The sequence below is a fragment of the Gavialis gangeticus genome, unplaced genomic scaffold (assembly GCF_001723915.1).
Source record: "Gavialis gangeticus isolate Ggan-Ray unplaced genomic scaffold, GavGan_comp1, whole genome shotgun sequence".
In the NCBI taxonomy this organism is placed as follows: Eukaryota; Metazoa; Chordata; order Crocodylia; family Gavialidae; genus Gavialis; species Gavialis gangeticus.
In genome coordinates this window covers 11,632,620-11,652,239 of record NW_017729006.1, presented here as the reverse complement: position 1 = coordinate 11,652,239, position 19,620 = coordinate 11,632,620, and the positions used below count along the sequence as shown (strand labels likewise).

At 39.7% G+C, this 19,620-nt stretch overlaps 2 long non-coding RNA genes across 2 annotated transcripts in view; one reads left to right on the top strand and one right to left on the bottom strand.

Annotated features, from left to right (window-relative positions):
* The window catches only part of LOC109291719, a 109,433-nt gene that overhangs the window by 14,124 nt on the left and 75,689 nt on the right, over positions 1-19,620 (bottom strand). Inside the window, exon 3 of the long non-coding RNA XR_002095931.1 lies at positions 1,069-1,106. This is a non-coding gene — a long non-coding RNA (uncharacterized LOC109291719). The remainder of the gene's footprint in view (positions 1-1,068; positions 1,107-19,620) is intronic.
* Positions 2,771-19,620, top strand: part of LOC109291723 — a 53,364-nt gene continuing 36,514 nt past the window's right edge. Inside the window, exon 1 of the long non-coding RNA XR_002095935.1 lies at positions 2,771-2,913. This is a non-coding gene — a long non-coding RNA (uncharacterized LOC109291723). The remainder of the gene's footprint in view (positions 2,914-19,620) is intronic.

Here is a 19,620-nt window from a genome sequence, read left to right as displayed (position 1 = left end):
GGAGACATCTCCTGATGATCATTTAATGCAAAATGCATAGATAGCATTGAAAACAAACTCTACAGAATAGAAAGAAGAGCTAAGAAAATTACAAAGCATACCAGTGATTGACTAAAAGAGGGAAAAGACCATTAGATAAGTGTATTTTTCACACAGATTTTTAATTTATAGAAGTATGGGCATAGTAGACATTAGGTGGACAATGAAATCAGTGTGATGAATTGTGATTTCAGTGTTTCCCCTGTATTATAAAAAACTTGTATCTTATTTTGACACACCGGGTGCATCTACACATGCAATTAATTCTAAGTAATAAACTCTGGAGAAGCTTAAGGTTGAGTAAACTACTCCCGGGCACAGCATCTACATGCGCACACGAGACAGCAGCAATTTGAGCTGAGGTAGAGCACTTTACACGAGAGCCGCTTTCTCTGCTCTGCCCCAGGCAGTGGGTGGCAGTGTCAGGTGGCAGAGGGGCTGGCTGGAGCACAAGGATGATGAAAGACCAGTGCTAGGTGGCAGGCAGGAATCTGCCCCCCTGCTGCCTGGGCTAACCAGATGCAATTTATGCCCATGGTCAGTGTCTATACATGCATTTAATCTCAGTTAATTGCTTTGCGGTGGTGTTAATTGGTTTACTGTGGCCTAATACCATCACATGTATAGGCAGTGACACTTTACTCCACAGCTAATTAGTCTATTCTGCAGTAAAGTGCATGTGTAGATGCCACTGTTACTAAACTATCATCCAGTCAATCACCTTTTCTCTGCAAAGGTTATGAAGATGTTTTTCACAGCGGTAGTGACATTCCTGAAAGATTTTTTTCTGAAGTAGTGCAGCACATCTAGCACACTGCTTCCTATACTGACTTCAGTGCAGAGGATCAGAGGTGCCATTTCATAGGAAAAAGACAAACTTATAATACATGAAATTTCAAAATAGGAAAACTGATGGGGCAAGAAAATGTAGTTCCTGGGGAATGTTTTGGCAAAGGACAATAAAAACTATATGTGGCATATGGATGCCTTTTAGGCATTGATATGCAGCTAGTTGCTAAAAATACTCACCTGTGCTTTAGGTCTCTGTCCAAGGTGCCAACAGCTTTCTGAGCAAGTAGAAAAGAAGGTAGAACATGAGAAAAGATGTTTGGACCCTTTGAAATATAAAGTGATATGAAAATTCTTTTCCTAATAAGCTCTGAATTTTTTGTTTTTGGAAAAATAAGATATAATGTGCACGTACCTAAAAATGCATGGGAACATTTACAATATTTAACATACACACTGGAAAACTCTTTAAGCGTTTACCAATAAAGACGATTCTCCATAAGATTTCTGTCTTTTTGCTACCTAACCAACATTGATACATTTTGTGTATTTAAACTTTAATGGATTTTTATTAAAATATATCTGCTAAACAAACTTATACGGATGCTGATTGCTGTGGCAGCAGGGTAACTCATTTCAGTGAAGTCAGTTTGTTTACAAAACAGGCATTTTCTGAGTTAATAAATTAATACTCGGGTATTTAACATCAAAACAACCTCCCAATTCCCTGTCTACCTGGTACAGAAAACACAGCAGAATACACCCTCAGTCTGTCTTCCTATGTTTGTCATCCAAATGATTGAATAAAAGGTTTAAAAACACAGATTTCTTCCTTGTATGCATTTATCCTGGTTCAAAAAACACATTATTTTTCCTCCAAAGTAAAGCATCTTCACTGCAATTAAAAACCTCATGTCATAGGGTTCCTATTTGTAAAAATAATTGTCACAACCTGTCTAATCTCAGTGTATTAACTTGACTTGGGGTCTCTCTCCAAGGAGTGCAATAACACTGTTCTACTGTATAATTCATTTCTTAGGGGAGCAATTTTCAATATAAGGAACAGGAAGTTTTTTGATCCCTGCACTGAAGTAGATCCCAATTTGAGGAGTAAGACATTCCTCAAGACTGTCAAGACAACATTGAATTAGGGCAATAATTTAATCTTGATTTTTGACAGAGCTGATTACTCAGAATTGTGAGAGAACTTTTACCTGAGACCAAATGTGTTTTACTTTCTACTTCCAGGGAAAGTGCCTTGCAGCTCACAGAAGTGGTACTTAGTGACAATGGCAAATGGCAGAGATACTTTCAAACATGCAGTTGTATAAAAATAAGTGAAATTACCTTTCTGCCTTAGAATAATATCTGTTACTTGTGTATCTGTTGGCCTTTTGCTTTCTCAGAGCTGTTCCTGACCTCCACCTGATGCTGCTCAAAGTCTAACCCAGTAGCCCATGTGTTTCCCCTCTGAGGAGGCTCACACATTTCAAAGACAATCAGTTCTTATTCCAGCTGCTTGTATCCTTTCCCAATGACTCAGCAAAGTTTCAAATGCCTTTCACTGGCACTCATCAAAACTATATATATATTTGCTAACTGGAAAGCCAAGTAAAATATTTTCCTTAGATTTTTTTAGTCTTATGTTAAAGGACGGGCAATTAGATATTTTCATCTGAAGTAGTACACTTTATTGTGTACTACTTCAGATGAAATTTTTAAGTGTAACCACATGGGGTGTGCATCTAGTAGCCTTTCATAGAAAGTTTTGCAAGCCTGTGGTATCTAGTTTTCACCCACGTTTAGAAGAATATGAGAACTCCATTTAAATTAAGATACAAAGCAGCTGATAACAGGTGGTTTACTTGTCTCCTGCAGGCTCATGTGATGAGATTTCCATTGTATATGATAAGGTACTTACATATTTTTCTTTACCCAGGTTCTCTACCAAATCATCAACTTGGTGTACAAGAAGTTCATTGAGTTTTAAAAACAAATGACGCTGCAGTGAAGGAATCAGCATGATTTTGGTACTAAGTTGACATGGCACTCCTATGTTCTAGCAGCTGGCTCAGTGCTTCCCTGGTAAGCATATCTTCCATTTTGTTGCCAGAAACATATTCCTGGGGAATCAGTATGGACTTCTGCAAATAGTTTTTTTCTTTTTCAAATAGATTGTGCTTTTAGTAATCAAGTAAGTCTCCGGCGTTCCATTAATTGTCCAGCTAATTAGCTATGAGCAATCTGGCATTTCCTTTTTATCTATGACTTAATCTAGTTTTTGTTCATTCACTAGCATGTGTAATTCCTCATCGATTTTGACATTTATCAGTTGCATTAACATTTGGCAAGTTTCATTTACTCCAGATTTAAATCTTTAAACAGACTAAGTTACTTTATGTAACTTCTGTTACATTAAACTCTATAATTGCCACTTTTTGTGTCTGCACACTCAATGACCCACATTTGCTGTCACTAATATATACTCACCAACACAGCGTCTCAGCTTTGTATATACCAATAACATACTAGTTGTTTTTCTTAGGACACATGTTCTGAATTACTTTTAAAAAAATCAAGAGTTTATACCTAACTGAGCTTCTGTGTGTACGCAGATATTCACACAGATTGTATCTACATGTATATGTGTGCATGAAAAAGTACTTAAGATGCTGTAGTGTGATATAAAATGTTACTAGCATAAGTAGCAAGGCTATGAGTGAGTTATACAGGTCATTCCAAATGAAGGCTGTATGTACTACATTATCTAATGCACTGTGTACATGCCACTGAATTTACAGAAAAGTGTTTTTTTAAATGTTTGAGAAAATTATTTGCCATTACTGATTGGAAGTAATTGCATATCCTTTCCCCTGCAGAGTCAGCTGCTTTGGTATCATGAGTTAGGATGCAGAAGAGACAGGATATATCCCCAAGAGATTAAAAACTTCTGAACTTACCTAAAATAGCGTTTAGAGACATCCTGATACCCCAGTTTAACATCTAGTCTGTTGGCCCCTTTTGAGACTAGAAACATTAACTTTGGGCACGTTTACATGTCATTGTACAGCAACGTTGCTACAGTTGCTACCTTTTGGAAGTACTAAAGCAGCAGTTCCCAATGTAGGGTTGTGACCCAAATGAGGGTCATGGGAGCAATGCTGGTGGCGCCACACACAAAGGATGAGCTGCGCTGTGTGCCAGAAGCTCCCCCACCCTTGCCCCAGGCCGCTGCTGCACTCCGCTCCCAGCAGCAGGTCACAGCAAAAAAAGGTTAGGAACCACTGTACTAAAGCATGGTGCAGTACAGGTAGTTACTGCCCCGTGCACATAGCGTATGTTTAGATTTTGCTGCTACATTGCCACAGTGCTGTACTATAACTGGGGAGTGCACCACCATGGTGACATAGCTGGCAATCACATATAGACCCTCATGATCACTATATTGCTGTAGTGCGCTGCATGGTGACGTTGTGAGTTGCCATGTTGCTGTCGGGCAACATGTAGATGTGCCCTGCATGTTCATTTTAAATGGTACAAAAACTTTGGTTTCAAGAATAGCATGTTCATGAGATGCTGGGCCTTAAACCTTTCACTGATTTGGGGACAAGTATACATCATACACAGGAAACCTAAAACTCATGTAATTTGGTGGAAGAGAGAAAACTGAATGTTTGGTGGAGAGAGGGTAAAACACCTCTGCTGGACTGATTGTAAAGACAAATGTTGCAGCTGCTCAGAAAATAATGAATAGAATATAGCTGGATTATGAGGACTGAAGTGCAGTTTGTTACCTGGCAGTTGGGGGAAATAGGAATGGAGGCATTTATTATCACAGAAAAGGAAGAAACATTCACAATAGTGAAAAAAAGGTTTGCATTTTCTCTCCAAATCTGAAGAAAATTCCCTTTTAACTTCCTAAAACTGCTTGCATATGGCTGAGATTAAGCAAGGGAAAATTATTCCCAATGGCAAATGCTTGAAAAGTATTTTTATAAAAGAAACTTTTTTGTGACCTTATCTGGGCATTGGTAGCACATAGCCCATATATAATGATTCTGACGTATGCATAGGTAAGTCTGCACCTGGATTTCCAGTTGAACAGATTATTTAATACTTGCCCTAAGTAATACTAGTTCATGCTGAGATCTCATCAGATACTCAAAACTAAAACTAAAACTGATTAATGAAATTGCTATGGAAACCGATGAAACTGCATGATGTGGTGGCTGTGACTTTACAGATGGCACCCCTCCATCTAAATCAGTCCTGTACCAATGCATCAGCCTGCATTCTTAGAGGGCATTGTACTGTTGAAGGTGCCATACCTTGGTTGGGAGCTAACATGAAATCCCTAATTATGTGTGGTCATTAATGGTCATTTTGCAGGTTTCTTAACAATTGGTCTCTTGGCCTCATTTTAGTTTAGGTAACTATCTTGCCTACCTGCTATCTGACCGGGGAGTCAAATGAGTGTGGTATTTTTATCCACATCCTCTTGTAACCTCTTATGAAGTGTCACTCTGTGCTGTTAAACCATTGCTGGATTCTCCTCTAAGAAGCGGCAGCATGTAAGTGTCAGCATGCACACACACATGCAAATTCAAAAGCACTTGCCAGGCTTTGCTTCTACAAGGTACTTAAATACTGTATGCTCATGAGCATGCCGGCGTAAAGTTGGGCATGTACCTAAGTACCTTGTGGAACTGGTACCTAGGTTTTCTGAAAATGCAATGGCTTTATCTGTCACTATAGAATCTCATCTGGAAACAGTTAATAAGATGGTTTTATGCACTCATTGCGAAAAATTTCCTATAGCTACTCTCTTTACAGACTGTTCACACTGCCTCAATTTTTTTACTATATGTTACTAGTATCTGTGTATAGTGCAGCTATAATGCCATTTTACAAGCTCCTGCTCATGTCTAGATATTGGGTGACTCTCTAGGTAGTGGGAAACAAGTATGTGTCTTAACTTGTTTTTGCTTGCTCAATTACCCTATGATCTGTTTTAATCAAAAATGCTACATCATCTCCAGAGTTTCTATTTGTTGTTCAGTCTGAGTATTATGGTGTATTAGACATTTATAAACTTTGGTAGAAATAATTTGGACTCATGTCCAAATATGCTCCTTCTATTGTATATAATCTCCTCTCCTTGTATACCATAAATTTGCTATGCAAAAGGTGTTTGTACACTTTGTTTTGGAGCCTAGTAGAAGTCTGTTAAATGCATCAAATATTCTCTGAACTCTTTCTTAGAGCATCAAAAAGAGCTCTCTGCTTCTCAGCTTTCACATGGCTTTATTTGATTGGTGGGAAAATACCTAACTTACCAAAGACAAAGTACACTCTTATATTATTTTTGTTAGAGCAGTTAACCGCCGAGTCAGGTCATATCTTGGTTTTCTCTAATATGTAGGTGTGAAGGCCAAAAAACTTTCTGCATAAGACTGGCTACACTATTATATTTGAACTTGGCATTTTTTTGCAATGAGTTCCTACATTTGTAAAACCACTCTGGCTGCACTTATGTTCAAGCTATTATTATTATTATTATTATTATTATTATTATTTAGATGTCATCTGCATGAGACACCACTTTACACACTGTTTTGACCCCTCTGTAGATTCAAGTGAACAGATGTTGTTGCTTTTAAGATGGCTAGCTGTGTTAGTGACACCTCAGTTTATGTTTCTATCTAATAATCATACAGCAAGGTCAGGGTTCCCATGTGGTTCACTCAGCTGGTTGACAGAAACTCCATTTGCATGAGAGTGAGCTAACACTGATAGGCTCAGAGGGACTCAGAAGTTATTGCAGCCCCCTTGACTGAGAGATGCTTCCTCTATTTCTTATGGGGTTGTAGTCTGGGGGGTCCGGTTTCAATCTGCAGTTGCTTTTGCAGAGCTCAGTCCTGCAGTGCGTTTGGCTCCCTTTCCACTGTTCAGTACCTCAGTTTTAGTAAAATCAAATGTTGCATGGGGATGGGTGTCCTAGTTATAAGTGGCTAGGTCAACCTAGCCTTTTGGGAAAAGAAGTCTGTAACATAAGCAGAATCTTATGTTGGCTGGACAAAACTGTCAGTAGATTGCCAACCTGATGAGAACACATATGGTGGCACAGCTACAAGGTCTTAGTTAGTGTGTGCCAGGGGGATGGCCCTATAAATGTCAGATGGAACTTTTGAGGAGAGAACATATGCTGTTCCTGCAGCGAAGAGGGTGAGATCTGCCACCTTTCTAGTGGAAAAACAGGAAAAGTGGAAACCAGTTCTGTAACAAGGATCTCTTTGTCCCTCCTTAGCCATAGGACCAGCAGAAATTTTGAGTGGGCACACCAAGATACAATGTTACTATATAATCTTAACCTAATGTTTCCCCCAATCTTGTAACAGATATAATAATCTTTTAGTGAATTACTGCTGAAAGTCTTTGTGAACGGGTGGATTGTTTGACACGGGGAGTTTGCATGAGGCAGGCCAGAATGTGTATACTAACTGCATATAACATGAGAGAGAGGGGGTGGCACTCTCCTTAGCAATCCAGTGAGGAGATGCTGTACCTCTGCAGTAGAGAACTGCCCACAGTATATTCATGTAGGGATACTGTATCTTGTTTGCTGGATAGAATTAAAATCAGTTTATTTGAAGCAACTGCTATCCAGAACCATGGCATCTGGGTTCTCTTTTACTTAGCCATACCTCTTCTTAATTTGAGGGTTATTAGCCCTATTTAGGTTTTGCCTCTCAATAGATGACGTGAGAAATTATTTATTACCAGGAATCCTGTTTTTCTGTTTAAAAACCCAAAATTCTCTGATTTTAAAAATGTGGGGTTTTGCAATTACAACAAGGCTTAAAGGCCTTTACATATATAGGTATCAGATGAACACAATGTTTTATTGATATATTTACAGTTTTTAAGCAATTTAGAAGCCTATCAGTGCCTCAATCGCTACAATAAAATACATTCTAAATACCTATATATTTTGGTGCTTGATTTTGGGGTTTTTTATCGTAGAAAATCAGAGCTCTCCCTGCCCCCTTAGCTCACCAGGATGTGGATCCAGCTGAAGCTGTTTCCACAGCTGCTTTGTGGCACTGAGCAGCACTTACATGCCAGTGCCCTGCCCCTGCCATTGCCCCTCATTTCCAACCCACAGTCCCCACAGCCCTGCCAGTGCCCCTCACTCGGGACCTGGAGTTCCACCCCCCTCACCATCTTTCTTATACACACACCTCCCCCTGTTGCCACCCCCAGCCCATCACACACATGCATAGATCCTGCTGCCACCTCCACCACTTCCCCTGACTCCCCAAGTGGTTCTTGGAACCAGGATCTTCCTGGGGTGAGGAAGGCTAACAAAGCCCTGGGCTGGGCATGGCAGAATGCAGGCTAGCCATACCAGACCTCTTCTCCCCTCACTGTGTCCCGCTGTGCAGTGCACCCCCAGCCACTGCCTCCCAACAGAGCTGCCAGCAGCCGCAGGCTGGCGGGATGTAGTGCAGCGAGCAGGGGGGCAGTGGCCACTGGCACAGCAGATGGACAATGCTTGCCCCTAGTACTGCGGCCCTGGGCACAGGCCCAACTGAGCAGTATCCCCAGCCCCCAACCCAGTCCTGAGGGCACCTGGCCTGGTGGGCAGGGGTACAGTGCCTGCTCTCTCCCTCCATCCATCCCACACTGAGCTGCTGCCACTGCCACCCCAGCTGGGCAGTGTCCCGAGCCCCAGCCCAACTGGGATGAGCCACAGCAGGATGAGGCAACCCACACCTGCTCCAGCCGCGGACTGCAGAGCAGGACAGGGTGATTGCCACCCACAGACCTCTGCTCGGCCCCACCCATCACCCTGCCAGCTCTCCCTGCTGGTCCTAGCCCCCCTGGCAGCATGACCTTCACTGGATACACTGCCCCCCAACCAGCCCTTCTGGAGGGGGTCCCCAGCTGCCCCCCACCCCTGGGGCTCAGCCCTCAAAAGCCCTACTTACCCCAATGGGTGCAGGAGGGAAAGTGAGTCTGAACCAGCCCTGGCAGACTCAGATTCTCAGGCCCTGCCTGCTCCAGACAGGGCTTAGGGTATCCTGCCCTTTAGCAAGTAGCTCTCACAGACTGGAGCTCTGCCAGTCTGCAGGGAGCTGTTTGCAAAAGGGGAAACCCGCTTCAGAGGCAGAAAATCCGTGTTTTTCTCGTTTAAAGGGAAAAGCCACATTTTACTATGGGAAATAGAAAACCTGGATCCCTGTTTATTATTTGTATAGTAGAAACACCAAGCATCCCCAGAAATAATAAGGTCCTCATTGCTCTAGGAGGGGAACCAGACTAAGAGTGGAAAACTGACTTGTCCAAAATCATAAAACCAGGTCAGTAGCAAAGCTAGGAGTAGACCTCTGAATCTGTCCATTGATCCACATGCTCTCTCTCTTTCTTGTGGCTTGAGGAAAAGCTCCTGAGTTCCCTGCTTTGTAGTCTAGGCATTCTTTCATTTGTCACTTGTACATTTCCTCTGTATCCTGTCCTGCTTCTGTGTGGTAGTAAATGAAGGAATTGGAACAAGTTACTTGCAAGACATTAAATAATTCAATTAACTCTAAGGATGGGTATTATCCTGGCCCCAGCCTCAGTTCTTATATATTTGGATAACTTTTTCTCAGCCTCTTTTTAGTCCTGTGGAAGAAAGTATTTGATCACATATCTGATTCTAAATATATAAGTCATCAAGGTTCTTTGTTCGAGTAAAGCCCACAAGAGACAGCATGGATGTTCTTTTTCCTTTCACTTTATGGTCAGCTGTTCTGTCAAGTTTTGAGGGTTGGTTTGGGGTATCTTTTTTTGGGGGGTGGTTAACTTCACTATCTATTACTTCCTTTTATTACATTGTTTTTCTAATCTGGGAGGAAAACCCTTGTGAGGGGACTGTAAGCCAGCAGTCACAAGCAGTGTTGCTCAGTTTCAACTTTCAGTTTCATTCAGGCTTCCTAAGTCCCCTGGTAAGGTCTTTCCTGCATTGTAGTGAACATTTTACTTCCTATAGTGGCAAATGTTAATGGAGTAATATAGTCAAGCTATGCATCTGTGTCACATGTCCTCATGTAAATAGGCATTCTCATAAGATTATGTGAGAAGCAGGGAAACTTTTCAGGCATGAAGACAAGGGAAAAGCAGATGGAATACAGTGCAAATGGTAATTGGCACCATACATGTCTGGCTTCTCAGACCCATCAGATTCACTTAAAAGAGTGATAGCTGTGCAAGGAAGGGAGAGGAGGAGAAACTGGTTACAGGACCATCCAGCAGGAAAATGGAAAGATTCAGAAAAAACATTTTCTATTACAGCCTGTCAAAAGTGGAACCTGACATATAGCTGCAAAAGAGAACACTGAATTTCCCTTTTTTTTTTTTTTTGCAAATTGAAGTTTCTATGCATGGATTACAGTTGCTCTGGCATTGGATAGCACCTGATAGATGGCAAGTGCTCGTAGGTGCTACATGCTAATTATTATTTGTTATATGCAATGTCATCCTGATTTTCTTCGGGAGTAGCAATGAGAATTTTTTTCTTCAATCTAGGATTTACATCTTTATATATCTCCTTTCACTTCTCTCTCACTTAAAATTAGGAGGTGTGACTGTTTGCTTTTGGAAACTATTATTGTCAGTCTTAAATCTGCATTATTTTTCCTAAATTATGTAAAGGTATTAAATGCATGGAACATGAACAATACCAAGTATAATGGAAGGCTGGATTGGGCCTGACTTTACATGGTATTGCACATCAGCCATTATTTATTTTCATATTTTATCCCATCTGGGAAGCCAGATGAACTCAAGGAAATGCTGCACACTGGTGTCCCTCAAAAATCCAAGGGCATCACTAATTGCATTTAGATTCCATAAGTATAGGCATTGTTTCCAGTGACGGCCCATATTTCTTTTGAATTTAAACGAGCTATTTCAGATACCTATAAGGGTAACTACCTCTAATGTAAAATCAGAAATGTTTCTTGCATTTCACTCCCCAGTCACATGGAGGGGAGGGAATCGCATCCAAACCTAGGACAACAGTTCCTTCTCCCTACCCACTTCTACCTATCCCTTGTGAAACACCTTTTTCGCAGGGAATTGTTGTTGCCTAGGTATGCCATCTTGAGGCTAGGGCAAACTTTGGAATATTTCAGCTTGTTACAAAATCCTGAAGATCCTTAGTTAAAATGGGAACAGGGAAATCAGAATAGTAGCAATATTATGTAATCTCTCAGATTATGTTCCATTCAGTGGACTTCCACAGAGAGCAGAACTGCCAAACTTCAGGTTCTATAAAGAATTGCTATGAAATATTTTCAATGGGTTGCATTAGAAGGATCTGATCCACCATATAACTTTTAAATATTTTCTATGTGACATCAAAAGGCATTTGACTATCAGATGGGAGGAGCACTGCTGTAAACGGTAGCAGCGTTCTGAATCTAGCTGTTTTTTTGGAAGAATAAAAAAAAAGAAAGAAGAGAAAAAGACTAATGATTTAAAGAATAATTCACTAGGGCTGTAAACAGACATTTGCAGTTGTCTTAGAAGAAAATCTTTTGTTCCAGCATCCTACAAACATACAAGTCCACTGTCTCACTTCAAGTCCCTTTGACGTATGCAGGATAAAACGTACTAACACTTTTCCTAGGAAGTGGCTGCATGCATATGTAAGTTTAATTGCATCTCTTCATAGCCTAAGAGAGTCTCACATTCTAAAAATACCCAAATCTCTCCTATGTTGAGAACCTCTTTCCTGCAAATGGTAAAAATGAGGCCTGTGGGGCTTGTTGCCATAATAGCATTCACCCTCTGGGTTCTGGAGATGCATGGACAAGCTACTACCCTACCACTTGGAGGTGGGTTGTCTGGCCTGTAGGGCCAAATGAATTAAACACCTATGGTCTACACAACAGGGCTATTAGCCTTTTAATTATAGTAGCATTGCGACAGCAACCAGGCCCTCCGGTATATCTGCAGTTTTGCTGCAAGAAGAGTTTAATACTGCCAGATAAACACTGGCTCCCCTGAGTGACTTAAGTCTTGCTGACAGCAGCCTTCTGCCAGTCAAGTGAGGACCCCACCCATGGTGTTGCCAGCCAAGCTAGATTGGCTACAGGGTGCAATCTTTTTATACCCCTAGGTAATGTAGCCATGATGGCTGAACTTTGACATGTAAGATGCAAGTTAGGCCTTGCCTACAAGGAATTATTTTTCTTTTGACCCTGAAAATAGGAGTGAATGGATGTTTTTCCCAGCCTGCTCCCAAAAACACAATCTACAGTGGTTTGTAGAATCCAAACTCACCTCCTGTCTTCCTGGGTTATAGTTTTATTAAGAGTGATACTGTGTAATTTCAGGTTTAGCCTTTTCCACAGGATGTGGGCTGCCCCTGGATTCCTCCTTTCTGGTTGCTCAGCCCATAACCTGAAACCTCTGTCTACTGAAGACCCAGTCCCTTGTCCCTTATGGCAGGATGGTATAGTGATGCACCTGACTGTCAGCAGTACCCATTTAATATTCCACATCAGAATGAACACTAGCTAACACAGTAAAGTATTTCAGTTATTCCTGTTTCAAGGAGTGAAAATAGCTGATCTTTATTTATAATACTTTCAACTGTACAGGGTACAGTAATTATATACATTTTCAAAAACATATATTGTAGCTTAACTCGCATTATAGCTTTCTGTACATCATCTGTGAGGTACACCTCAGTCAGTAGTCTCACAGTATTAAAACGTTAACTGTATGAGCCAGAGAGAGGTAGAACTGCAAATCTACTCTGTCAGGATGTATCAGGCTCCATTTTGTAATCAATGGTTTATTTATTAAACAATCAAAAATTGTGCAAGCCCCATAGCCAAAACAGGCTGGAGCTCTGCTCAGATATTTCATCTGAATCAATAAAAGTAATCATCTGCTTTACATCAGATACTGAATCAGTGCAGGTTCTGGAATGATAAATGACTTTATTATCTGTATGGAATCGACTTGAGATAACTGAAGCACAGAGGCTTGGTGTTAAGAATACTCTAAATTCCTATACACTCGCACTTCCATTTTTCAAGTCCATTTTCTATTTTTCTCCTTTTGCTCTGGCTGTGTGAAGCAAATTAGAGTATTTAACTCTGCAGTGAGTGAGTCTAGTGTAATTAGCAAAAAGGTTAGTGTAACAGGACAAAAGGAATCTATTGAAAAACAAAATGAAAGCCAATAGCAATTATTCTGGATTTATTCAAGATGAAATATAACTGTCTCCTCCAAATACTGTGGAAGCATTGCAGGCAGATTACATTCTATCAATTTGGCTCAGCTGCCTCACCAATCAGGAGGGAACAGTGACAGCTCGGTCTAATGAAGTTTGTGTCATTCAAGCAAGATATATTTCTGTAGGCAACCAGGCAACTTTCAGCTAACTCTCTGGCTGTGTAAACAGGACTAATGATGCACCATTTAATCCACAAAGAGAGAGCAGATATGTCACATTTCAAACATACTAAAAGCAAGAAAGGTGAAAGAGTTGTTGCCACTTCGCTGGTTTCAACTTTAACCTCTCTAAAGCATATTTTACTTTAATGATAGCAGGAGCACAGCTTTGGCAAGAACTGTAATTCTACAGGTGAGATGATACTTTCAGGGCAAAAAGGTAACTTTTCTTCTTCAGCTATTGTTACTGCCACTGACCTGTTGATTGGAAGCAAATGTCAACAGATTGCAGAATTTGAAAACACTTGGCAATATTCTTTTATTTTTAAATTAGAAAAAGACACTCAAGTATTCTCACTTCCCTATAAATAATTTTTTGTGAGACCATAGGATACTGTTCCTTGTTTGCAGAAACTAAACTAAAATGATATTTCTTTGTTTTAATTGGGACATTTGATCTTTTCTTTTTATTTCCTCCTAGAGGATGAGACTCTTGTGTCAGGAGTTCTTTTATTTTTTTGGTTTGATCCTAAAGCTGGCCAGGTGTTTGATAAAGCGGTGGTCTTGCCTGAGCCAACATATAACAACTGAATTTAGTCTCTAAAAACTGAACGAAAACTGGGCTTCAGGGGTATTTTCATAGCCAAAAGTATTCCTGTTGGGAGTCCCCAGTCTTTCACTACTTATTCACTTAGGTGGCAAAGGTGTGAAGTTTCTAAGATAGGTGCTTCTTTTCATTTAGCAAGTCTATTTAAAATAGAATAAATTAATACTGGGCAGCCAGGGACATGGGAAGTTGCTTTTATTGTTGGTAATTCTTACAGGACTTCTGATCCAGAGGCCACAAAATTCAATGGAAAGACTCTCATTTTCAGGGATCAGACCTATTAACATTGTGAAATACATTTAAACCACTAGTATAACTCCATTGTTCTTGCACCAGGAATAAATTAGGCTTGAGGATTTCTTAATAGTAGCTATATACTCTGCATATTGTGTGAGGGCTGTTGTTACATAATCAGGCTTTAGTGAATTAGAGAGCTTAACATGCAGTAGCCTTATCTAAGACAGTTTCTTTAGAAGAATAGTTATGGGTTTATAAAAACCTGTATGTTCTGTGTTAGAACAGCATTAATACATCACATGTAAGTGATAGCAGCACTTCATGTATGCTTTATCTCATTTATGCCCCCTGTTTACAGGAGCCTATGTAATTCCCAAACTATTATTACACAAAACTACTATCTACTGTAGCAACAGTACACCATCTGTAAAGCAGATCCTACAGAGAATGTGTTGTGTGATATACGTACCTCATATAAACTTCATATACTAGAGACAGAACTATATTCCAGCTAAATCGTTTGTGCTGTGTCTCCAAAGAATTCACTGGAGTTATAATGCACTGGCCCAAGTTGGTTCTTTGTATGAAAATAATGCAGTAAACCATATGTGTTTATACATTTTATCTAACAAGTTCTATCCATAATAGTGTATTCCACCATAGTGTATTCAGTCACTTGCTCAAACAGAAAAAAAGTATTTTTTTCTGGAAATTTGGTTTTGTATGGGTTCACTAAATTGACCAACAATTGCTGCTGTGTCTAACTTCCACTTTACCTCTTATTTCTTCCACTCCTTGAAACGATTCTCATGGAGGTCTTGGAGGTGCTAAAGTGACATGCCTGATCCATTGCCACTAAGCTCTCCAGCTCAGTATATGAAGGGAAGAGTATGTGAGGACAGCAATAGTGATTTCTCTATTTGATTCATAAGTTCATTTTTAAAACAAAATTGTTGCCCATTTGACGTGAGGATTTCTACCCATCTTTGCAAAGTGACTGAAGCACAGGCACAGTCAGGATGGCAGTTAGAAGACCTAGTTCTACCTCAGGCTCCATCACTGGCATGCCATGTAATCGTGGGCAAGTCACCTAACTTCATCAGACTTCGGTTTCCTCAGCTGTAAAATTAATATAATAGTTACTTTTCTCTGACTTGCTCCTTTCTGTGTGTGCAGAGAACATTATTTGATATCTGTATTATTTGCTGATGCACAGCTAGATTAGTTACAGCTCGATTAGTTATGTTTATGGACATAGGTAATCTTTCCACCTTTCCAAGAGGGAGGAAGGTTCAGAAGGTCAGGAATTCATTGTCTGCCATTGCTCATGGATGATAGGACCATGAACAGGACATAAAGAGCAACCCCTTGACTGGCAGATCTGTTGTGTGTGATTTTGAAGGGAAGCCTTTTTGGAAGAGCTCCTTCTGTCCATATAGACTGCGACCCCAGTCTGAGTGGCAGGGACAATTACGTACCTGAAATGGCAGAGAGATAATAAATGTTTACTCGGCATGATGTCAGCTGTTACAAAAACACACTCCCAGATGGCAGCTCTGAATAAAATCATTTCTGTATAAAAAAACAGCATTTTCAAGGTTCTTTCTAAATTTGCACATGCTGTTTTGCTTAAGGCGTATAGAAGTTCAAATGTTTAATACAAAACATAGATGATCATTCAGCAGCAAGTGCTGGTACAGAAATAGTATGGAATAAATTCTCCTTCAGTGGTAAAAATCTGCTAGTGCATTTCTATAGATAATTTTACTGAAATGTTTTTTCTCTCTCTACATTGAGAAATGTTTCAATACTGTTCCTACAATCCACTGTCAGAATTTTCTTAAATTGCACAAGAAGTCTACTCTTTGCTTGCAAATTATTTCAGCTGCTGAGAGTTTTACTGAGGTTGTTGTTGGTGGTGATTTTGCGTATGTAGAATGCTTTACATTTTAGAGCTATAAAACCTAATGTCATCACACATACCTAACAAGGTTTGCCAGCTCAGAGTGAACTGGGAGCAAAGTAGTCTATGCTTTACTCCCTGTACATAAATAAGGAACTGGGACTTGTTATCCAGTCCTTGTGAAAGTATGGCCAGAATGCATAGGTAAACAAAACAATGCAGACAGATGTCATCCTTACTGAAGCTTTGTGAGCTATTGAATACTTTTTAAAATTCAAATTTTAAATATTTTTTCTTTCAAGTCGATGTCTGTCTCAGAATAACTGCAATTTGGATTTTCATTTGATCCTTCTTTGTCTAACCCATGACATTTTTTGAGAATGGAGATAGAGGCTCTCAGCTCTGCTGTAAACCAAAGCAGTTTGATTGATTTAAGTCAATGGAGGTGCTCCTATTTACGTCAGCTGAGGATCAGGTTCAGAAATACATGCATGAAGTAAATTGATGAAAGACAGTTTTACAAAGGATCAGAATGCATGACTTCAAGCAGCAATATATCTCATTTTATTTTTTTTCTTTCAGTTAAACCACACTTGCCTATGACTAGTAAATATTTTGCAGTTTTTGAATGCAAGGGTAGAGAGCCCTGATTTCTTTCACTGTGTTTTCTGCAGCTTTTCAGTGTGATAATTTTCTATTGCACATTGTTGTTAGCTTCTAGCAAAAGGCTTTTTCACGGAACTCTCAAACATCATGCTAACAGTCAAACATCTATTTACCCTTGACACCTTTTGGACCCAAAGGATGCTTGGAACTAAAGAATTCCAGCTCTGTAAGAAAGTGAAACAAAGCAACAAACAGTAGAAAATGTTCCCAAATAAATGTTCAGAATGGGACATGTCAAGGTTTCTGAATGTGTATATAGAAGGAGAGTCATGTTTGTTGCTCTGGAGAGATGTTCAGGTCCTTTTTGTGTACAGCCTTGGGATTCTCATTAAACTAAAGTACCTTTTCAGTGTTTTGGAATTGTGTGTTGATGTAAAAAGAACTGAGGGAGTAAAATGATGAACACCTTCTACGTGATTGCTTACAAGTGGTAGGTTTGTCCTTTCATGTGGATTAATACGAATGTTAAAAATTAATAAAAGTAAGGAATACAGAAATCTGATAATTCTGGAAACATGCTGTCCTCCCCATCAGTGCAATCACTGAATAGTAAAGGTAAAATAATGCTAGGGTTTTTTGGTTAATACTCCATTCAGATCTCAGCACTTCAAATAAAACCACATGATTGTGTCAAATAGAAAATAAATCTAGAGCAGTAGGTACACATGTTAATTATCAGCTCTTGTGCTAGATGATTTTAGCTGGTTTTCAGTTAGTTTGGAGGAGAGAAGTTATATATCCAACCATTCAAATGGACTGCAAAAGAGCATGAATGAAAAATTTCATAGATTTAATAGACATCAGGGCTGGAAGGGACCTCAAAACATGATCGAGTCCAGGCCCCCACCCAAAGGGCAGGAAGTCAGCTGGGGTCATAGGATCCCAGCAAGATGAGCATCCAATTTACTCTGAAGGTGTTCAGTGTAGGTGCTTGAACCACCTCCAATAGCAGGTTATTCCAGACCTTAGGGGGCTCGGACATTAAAGAAATTCTTCCTTATGTCCAGCCTGAAACGGTCTTGCAGTAATTTATAACCATTTGACCTCATCATCCCTTGGGGAGCTCTGGTGAACAAATGTTCCCCCAGGTACTGGTGGTCACCCCTGATAAACTTATAGGTGGCCATCAGATCACCCCTGAGCCTGCACTTTTCCAGGCTGAAAAGCCCCATGTCTCTCAGCCTGTTGTCGTAAGGATGGTCAGTCTTTTATACAATCACATGGGCTCCCTCCTTTCAGAAAAAGGAGAGATTGTTCCTTCAGAGTTGCCATGTCGTTCTGCACTCCAGTTTTAAATGTATTAGGCTTTGCACTAGACAGTTTGGTGTGCATGTGTGTGTAGATTTTGATAGGGTTTCAAAAAAATGGTTTTGGGATTTTTTTTTAAACCCCCAGGGGACTTTATGGTTAAGTCAAGTGCTCCTACCTGGATGAGAGAACAATCCCTCCCCTCTGGAAAGTGCTGATACAGAAACATGATAGCAGGCCAACCAGTGCCTTTTCTCTAGAATTGTTACTTGTTCAAAAACTGATACTATAAGGAGATCTTCTGTTGGTTACAACACATTCATTTGCATAGGGTAGAGTGTAGATCTGGCCCTTTCACAAAATGAAAATCTGAATAATTTTTGTAGGTTTCCAAACAATTAATGTAGCTGACTGAAAGTACTGCATGGGATACTGAATAAGCTTATTGACTCCTACACTGGACAATTGCTGTGTGTAAATCTTAATCATTACTGTATTAATTATATTAAAGATATAGGACCTGATCCTCAGATAGTATAAATCAGCAAAGCTTCCCACAGTCAGTGCAGCTACACCAGTTTTACCCAAGCAGAGAATCTAAATTGTAATTTTTACTTAGAAGTTTAGCATTTTATCTCCATCAGATAATTTAATACAGCAACCTCATGAGAAGTCATTGAATCTGGAAGCTTCAGTGAATGTGTTTTAGTAAGTCACTGATTTTAAAGAGGTGCAAAGGCATACCCAATATCAGAGTGCACTAGTCATGTAATGTATCAAACTGGTAGGAAAACTTGAACCCAAGCTACAAATTCACAGCACAGGCCAATTTTAAAAGCATTAATAATCTATAAATAAAACACAGCCAATATGTACAGCATGAGTGTGTATTTTGAAATACAAAAAACTGCAGTTAAGTTTAAGGGGTGCATCCACTATGAAAACCAAGTCATTAAGCCAGATTCTCTGATGGAAAAAAATCAGAATCACTTCATTGGATTTATGCTGATTTACATCAATCGTAGATCTAGTCCAGTAATTGTAATATATAGGCTCTTTAATGGATGTGTTACATATTAATACACACACACACATACTTATGTTATGTATATAAAATATTTTATAATAAAAGTTATACTTTAAATATATGAAATACACAAATATGTAAAATATATAAAAACATATACACATGTATAGGTTACTTATATAACCTTTTAATGCTAACATTTTAAAATTGTTTCTCCTTTAAAGAGAAGAAATCTAATTTACAGCTCCCAAGTCAAAAGCTTAATTTCTCCCTCCAGTTGGATAATTAAATAATACGATGTTGATCTCTTGTGACTCCCATTATCCCAGAAATCTTTAAATTCCTGCTTTTCAGTTGTCTCCTTCAGCAAAGCACAGGCACTGATAAAGCCTTCACCTTTAATTTACTTGTGCCAGGCACAGTAGGGCTGTGTGAAGTTTTGGGTGCTGATTCTTTTTGGAGGAGATTCAGCCTGATTCGGTAGCTGAATCTCCAAATCCAAATCAAATCAGGGGACCAATAAAAAGGTCCAAATTAATTCAAAGCTCTCTGAATCTTTGGAAAAGATTTGGAGAGCTTTGATGATTCAGGCAGTCCCCACCCACTGCAGCAGGGGGCTGCAGCCAGACTCAGAGCTGGTGAGTAGGGGGT